The following is an 8,021-nucleotide window of genomic DNA, read 5'->3' as shown; positions in this document are numbered from 1 at the left end:
CTCAGACATCCATGTGATCCTCCCATCTGGATAAAAGTGTGCCGTGGAGTAGAATTGCATGATGAGCTCCTCGTTCCACTTTGTGAGCTTCTGCCCAACAAAGTCAGCAACTCCACAAGCACTAAAGCTGTCATACACTCCAGGGTAGTGTTCCTCATTTTCCTTCATGTACTCCCAATCGACCCATCTCATGTCACAGACTATTGGCTTCTTGTCTAGCAGCACTGTCTCATAAAAATCTTGCTGCTCCTTGGTGTGAAACCTGTAATCCACAGCAGTCCTTCTCCTTGAAGCATACGGATCTGCTTCTCTCCACTTCCTCAGCCCTGAGTCTCTCCTGAGCTTCATATCCTCAGCCACAGGATGAGCATCGTTGTGGTCTGGGATCTTGGGCTTGAGCTTTCTCAGAATTTGCTCTTCATCCTCTTCTTCAGCAACAGTCTCAGGCACTGGGGCCTTGTTCTTCTCAGCTGCAGGAATGCTCCTTGTATTCCTCTTTGGTGCAGACTTGGGCTTGGAGGCAGCTTTGGGTGCTTCTTTGGGCTTAGATGCAGCAGCCCCTGTCCTGATAGCATCACCCATAAGCTTAGGTGCTTTAGGTGCTGGTGCAGCAACCTCTTCTTCCTCTTCCTCTTCCATAATGGAAGCCTTTCCAAGCACTCTGGCTACGGTCTTCTTGACCCTTTCCTTCCTCTTCTTGCCTTCTGCAGCAACTGGCTCTTTGGGTGCAGGCTTTTCAGTTGAAGCTCTAGCCTTTGACATAGGCTGCCTGCCTGCTGGCCTTTTGATCTTTAGACCTGGCTTTGTGCCTTGAGCTGGCTCAACTCTCTTTGATGTGGCCTCTTCTTCTGCCACATAATCTTCATCTTCAGAATCAGAAGTTCTCTTCTTCCTTTGTCTAGTGGCAGCTTTTGGCAGATTGCTTGGGGTACTTCTGCTGCCATCATCTGAAGAGCTGGAGGGGCTAGTGCCCTCACTCATCTGCACTTGCTCTTCTGACATGTTTTGGCTATCACTCTGATCAGACATGCTGCAAACTCTGACTGCTGACCCTGTGAATAGTTTATAGATGAGGTAGAATGGATGAGCATCACAAAATGCAGAGATTTTTGCAAAAGAATGATCCAAAAACTTAGTTTTAGTTTCCCACTGAAATCATCTCGGATCTACCGATTTTCAAACTCGGTGATACCGAAGCAGTTGTGGAACCTAAACTAGTGAACTCGGTTGGACCGAGTCACAGTTCGGTGGCACCGAGACTGCTAGGGTTTCACAGAATTCCAAAATCGGTCACACCGATAAGTAATTCTCGGTCAGACCGAGTCTCACTTGTGCAATGGCATAAGCCAAATCGGTGGGACCGAGTTTTTCAACTCGGTGGGTCCGAGATGGTTTCGGCGGAAACCTAACCCTAAAATTTTCGAATCAAACCTAATCTACGAGCGTATTGACTGGATAGGAGTGTTTCAATCGTGGCAAGAATCATGATGATCACAATGTGCTAAGAATCGGATTGGGGAATAGCACAAAGATCGAGTCCATACCCTAGTTCGGCGGAGACTCGCTACGGCGGCAACGGCGGGGCAGAATTCCCGTTGACGGCGACGGAGACCAGCGACTGGAGGCGGCTGGCGGCGAGGAGACGATCCGGAGACCACGTTGGCAGAGCAGGCTATTGCGCGGGCGAAGGGGTTCGGAGAAATTTCCAAATTTTGCCCGTGACTATATATAGCCCGACCCTGTCGGTGTGACCGAGTGGAACAACTCGGTGGCACCGAGATTCATAACTGCAAGCAGTTACTGAAACTCGGTGTGACCGAAAGGTTCAAATCGGTTGCACCGAGATCGAAAACCTAGATCAACTTAGTGATCTCGGTAGGACCGAAAGTGGGGTATCGGTCAGACCGAGAATCATAAAGAGGTTTTGGAAGTTTAAGTCTATGACGAATCGGGGACTCCGAGCGCTCCTCACACAGAGTGGTTCGAATCTGACTTGATCAAATTTTGTGATGCAGCATGAATAGAGTTTGAGACGAGAAAAGCATAGATAGCTAGAGGAGGTTCTTAGGCATTCTTGTCCATCCACTTGGCAAAAGAAAATAAAACCAAACAATCAAAACAACAAGTGGATGTCCTCGAATGAGTAAAATATGCAACCAGCATGCTCACACAATAAGATGGCAAATGAAATATGTGACAAGGCATGCACAACCAATTCTAGCATCTATCAAGCAATTTGCGATGACTAGGTCATCTATATATGAGTATATTGACTTAGGAGTCAAGTGAGAACACTTGATCATAGGTCATACTCATCGTTTAAGCTCAAGTGGGGTTACCACTTTTACATAAAGCATTGTTGTGTTCACATCTTTAGAGTTGCTTTAGCTCAAGTCTTAGAGTAAAGCTCCCCCTAGATGTGATACCCCCCTAAGAGGGATGAACTAACCTTGGGTTTTGTCGATGATGACTTCATGTAGATGTTGAAGATGTGGATGCTCAATGTTGATGTAGATCACTTGGAGCTATCCATTTGAGTGAATTGCACTTTCAATACCTACATGGGTTAGTCCCACAAGGAACAAACAAGGATATCCATAGACATAGAGTGATGCACACACAAGATGATGTCCATGAAAACTTTTAGGTTACCTTGTCCCTTGTCTTACCAACAAGAGGGTTTGTGACTCCTTGAACTAGTGCAAGATGTGGAAGTTGATTGCACTTGTTCTTGCCAAAATGATAAGAGTGAAGTATGTTGGCGGAGTCACCCTCAAGAACTCTCTAGTTCTTCTTCTTTTGGATCCACACCATCTTGATGGGAATCCTTGGAGTTGTAGTCGTACTTGATGAAGTGGAACTTGAAGTAGTCTTGGGAATCCACTTGACTAAGGTCTTAGGAGCTTCTTCAAATGCGTCAATTTCCTCTTGAAGCTTGTCCTTGCCTTTTTGCTTGTAGTCTTGTGGTGGAAGATCATCTTGAGCTTGTGTCCCCTTGAAAGAAGTATCATACTTCTCTTGTTGAGGAACAAACTTTGTCTTGGGGTATTGATCTTCTTCCCACTCAACTCCATTGGCATTGAACTTTCGTTCAAAACCAACACCTTGATTCTTCCGGTGCATTCCTTGCTTGCGCACAATTTCCTCGAATTGCTTACTCCCGGCAAGGCTTTTGTACACTCCTTTCTCTATAATTCCCTTCAATAAGCTATTTTCTTGCTCAAGTGTAACTTGGCTAAGAGAATCATTAGTGGAATCAAGAGAACTACTAGAAGCAACAATATTGGATTTAGCATGATCATTGTTACTACTAGAGGAAGAATCTTTCTTGTTCTTGTTACTAGACTTGACTTGAGGCATGTAAGTGGATAAGAGTAAACGCTTGGCAATGTGAGAAGAACTTTTCTTGCGGAGATCATCATTGATTGCTTTTAAGAACTCATGCTCTTGCTCAAGATTGAGCTTTTCAAAGCGTAATTTCTCATGAGCTCTTAAAAGTTCTCGATGATCTTCGAAGATAGTTTCATGGGCTAACTTAAGAGTGTTTAGTTCTTTAGTTAGGGCCTCAATCTTCTCCTTATCATTGTCATTCGTTTTATCTTGATTAGCATGTTTAATTGACGTTTCATCATAGTATTCATCACTAGAGTTGTCAACAAGCAAATCATCACCTAACAAGTCATCTTCATCACTATTGAAATCAACATACTCGGGGTGTGTTACCTTAGGACCTTTGGCCATGAAGCATCTTCCAATTCCTTCATTTGGTGAGTCAAATATGTCGTAGGAGTTGGTTGACACAAGTGCTAGACCGGCAACACCTTCATCTTGAGTATCTTCGGAGTCGGAGTGATAACTTCTCTCGGAGTGGCTGTCGGAGTCGGAGCCGGATACCCATTCACCAACATGAGCTTGATGTCTTCGTCTTGTGTAGCTCCTTGATGATTTTTCCTTTCTTTCCGAATCCTTGCTTCTCCGTGAGTATCTTCGTTCATAACGATCATCTCTACTCCTTCTCTCTCTTGGTGGTGATTCTTTGCTTCTTCTTTTTGGAGAATCTTCTCTTCTCTTGTAGGGAGCCGTACACTCATTGGAATAGTGTCCGGGTCTTCCACAACTGTAGCAGTTTCGCTCTCGACTAGAAGATCTTTTGTCATTGTAGGACCTTGACTTGAAGCTTCTATCTTTGCTTCTACTCTTGTAGAACTTGTTGAAGTTCTTCACCATTAAGCTCAATTCTTCATTGAAGTCTTGTTTCTCACTTGATGATGTAGGGGCTTCACATGAGGCTTTATAGGCACCACTTGATTTGTTGTGAAGTTCCTCTTTATCCTTAAGTGACATCTCATGAGCAACAATTCTTCCAATCACCTCCGTTGGCTTGAGATCTTTGTAATTGGGCATCATTTGGATCAATGTGCACACGGTATCATATTTTCCATCCAAGGCTCTTAGAATCTTCTTGATGATGAATCTATCGGTCATCTCTTCACTTCCTAAGCCGGCAATCTCATTTGTGATGAGAGCAAGCCTAGAGTACATTTCAGCGACACCTTCACCATCCTTCATCTTGAACTTGTCAAGTTGGCTTTGAAGCACATCCAACTTGGATTCCTTGACGGAGTCGGTACCTTCGTGCATATCAATCAAAGTGTCCCAAATTTCCTTCGCATTCTCAAGACGGCTGATTTTGTTGAATTCTTCGGGGCACAATCCGTTGAAGAGAATATCACAAGCTTGAGCATTGTATTGCAACATCTTCAACTCATCCGCGGTAGCTTCACGGTTTGGTTCTCTCCCATCAAAGAAGTCACCTTGCAAACCAACACACACAATAGCCCAAACGGCGGGGTTATGTCCAAGAATATGCATTTTCATTTTATGCTTCCAACTAGCAAAATTAGTACCATCAAAGTAGGGACCTCTACGGTGATAATTTCCCTCGCTAGACGCCATACTCTCCTAGGTTGTGAAACCAAGGCTATGACCACCAAAAGCTATGGAGATCAAAGCAAATGGAGACCAAAGCTCTGATACCACTTGTAGGATCGAAAGTATGTCTAGAGGGGGGTGATTAGACTACTTGACCAAATAAAAACTTAACCTTTTCCCAATTTTAGTTCTTGGCAGATTTTAGCTATTTTAGGACAAGTCAAGCAATCATCACACAATTCAAGCAAGCATGCAAAGAGTATATTGGCAGCGGAAAGTAAAGCATGCAACTTGCAAGAATGTAAAGGGAAGGGTTTGGAGAATTCAAACGCAATTGGAGACACGGATGTTTTTCCCGTGGTTCGGATAGGTGGTGCTATCCTACATCCACGTTGATGGAGACTTCAACCCACAAAGGGTAACGGTTGCGAGAGTCCACACAGGGCTCCACCCACAAAGGGTAACGGTTGCGCGAGTCCACACAGGGCTCCACCCACGAAGGGTCCACGAAGAAGCAACCACCCACAAAGGGTCCACGAAGAAGCAACCTTGTCTATCCCACCATGGCCATCGCCCACACAGGACTTGCCTCACTAGCGGTAGATCTTCACGAAGTAGGCGATCTCCTTGCCCTTACAAACTCCTTGGTTCAACTCCACAATCTTGTCGGAGGCTCCCAAGTGACACCTAGCCAATCTAGGAGACACCACTCTCCAAGAAGTAACAAATGGTGTGTAGGTAATGAACTCCTTGCTCTTGTGCTTCAAATGATAGTCTCCCCAACACTCAACTCTCTCTCATAGGATTTGGATTTTGTGGAAAGAAGATTTGAGTGGAAAGCAACTTGGAGAGGCTAGAGATCAAGATTCATATGGTAGGAATGGAATATCTTGGTCTCAACACATGAGTAGGTGGTTCTCTCTCAGAACATATGAGTTGGAATGGTGTATGTGTTCTGATGGCTCTCTCTTCGAATGAAGAGGAGGTGGAGGGGTATATATAGCCTCCACACAAAATCCAACCGTTACACACAGTTTTCCAATCTCGGTGGGACCGAATCAACAAACTCGGTCGGACCGAAAATGTAAACCTAGTGACCGTTAGAGATTTTCGGTGGGACTGACATGCAACTCGGTAGGACCGATATGGTTAGGGTTTGGGCATAACGTAATCTCGGTGAGACCGATTACACAAACTCGGTGAGACCGAATTTGGTAATTAGCTAACCAGAGAGTTGGTCAGGCAAACTCGGTGGGACCGATTTGCTCTTTCGGTGAGACCGAAAAGTTACAAAGGGGAAACACTGAATTTACATTGCAATCTCGGTGGGACCGATTCGCTCTTTCGGTGAGACCGAAAAGTTACGAAAGGGAAACAGAGAGTTTGCAATCCCATCTCGGTGAGACCGAGATCCCTATCGGTAGAACCGAATTGCTAGGGTTTGGCAGTGGCTTATGACAAGTGAAACTCGGTGGCGCCGGATAGGAAGAATCGGTAGGACCGAGTTTGGCTTAGGGTTTAGGTCATATGTGGATATGGGACAGTAGTTGAGGGTTTTGGAGCATATCACTAAGCACATGAAGCAAGAGGCTCATTAAGCAACACCTCATCCCTCCTTGATAGTATTGGCTTTTCCTAAAGACTCAATGTGATCTTGGATGACTAAAATATAAAATGAAGAGTCTTGAGCTTTTGAGCTTGAGCCAATCCTTTGTCCTTAGCATTTTGAGGGTTCCACTTTCACATCCATGCCATGCCAATCATTGAGCTTTCCTGAAATAATCATCTTGGAATAGCATTAGCTCAATGAGCTATATGTTGTTATGAATTACCAAAACCACCTAGGGATAGTTGCACTTTCATGTCCTCACCTAGTGACAGTAGGGGTAGTGAGCCACGTATTTGTATTGTTGCCATAAAGGATAAAAAGATGGGGGGTTTACCCTATTACTTGGATCTATCCCTCTACATCATGCCATCTTGCTTAAGGCGTTACTCCGTTCTTGTTAACTTAATTCACTATATGCATGCTGGATAACGGTCGATGTGTGAAGTAATAGTAGTAGATGTTGGCAGAAGTCGGTCTACTTGTCATGGACGTGATGCCTATTTTCATGATCATTACCTTATATATCGTCATAACTATGTGCATTTCTATCAATTGCTCAGTAGTAATTTTTTTACCCATCGTATGTTTCTTTCAAGAGAGAAGCCTCTAGTGAAACCTATGGCCCTGGGTCCATTTTTATCATATTATTTTCAGATCTATAAAACCAAAAACCCAAAAAATACCTTGCTGCAATTTATTTATCTTTAATTTATTTTACACTTTTACTTATCTTTTATATCAATCTCTATCACATCTCACCCTTGCTAGTGACCGTGAAGGGATTGACAACCCCTTTTTCGCGTTGTGTGCAAGTGTTTGCTAGTTTGTGCAGGTGCATCTACTGGGGACTTGTGTGTTCCTCCTCCTGGATTGATACCTTGGTTGTTAACTGAGGGAAATACTTATCTCTACTTTGCTGCATCACGGTTTCCTCTTCAAGGGAAAAATTAACGCTAGCTCAAGAAGTAGCAAGCACATATTTGTATTGCTGTCATTAAGGGTAAAACAATGTGGTTCAATCATATTGCTTGGTTTTATTCTGTCTACATTATGTCATCATACTTCATGCATTACTCTATTTGTCATGAACTTAATACATAGAGAGGCAAGCATATAAGCGCTCTCGAAGTGGAGTAATAGTAGTATATGCAGGCAGGAGTCGGTCTACTTGTCATGGATGTAATGCCTATATACATGATAATTGCCATGAATAACATCATAACTATGTGCTTTTCTATCAATTGCCAAACAGTAATTTGTCTACCCACTATATGCTATTTATTCGAGAGAGAAAGCTCTAGTTAAAACTATGGCCCCCAGGTCTTATTTTATCATATTACAAAAACCAAAAATACCTTGCTACAATTTATTTACTTTTATTTTACTTTGCAATTTATATATCCACCACTACTAGATTTGATCCTTGCGAGTAACAAGTTCAAGGGGATTGAATACCCTCTTGCCCATGTTGGGTGCAATT

This window comes from Triticum aestivum, chromosome 3A (assembly GCF_018294505.1).
Source record: "Triticum aestivum cultivar Chinese Spring chromosome 3A, IWGSC CS RefSeq v2.1, whole genome shotgun sequence".
In the NCBI taxonomy this organism is placed as follows: domain Eukaryota; kingdom Viridiplantae; phylum Streptophyta; class Magnoliopsida; order Poales; family Poaceae; genus Triticum; species Triticum aestivum.
This window is presented reverse-complemented; position numbering follows the sequence as displayed.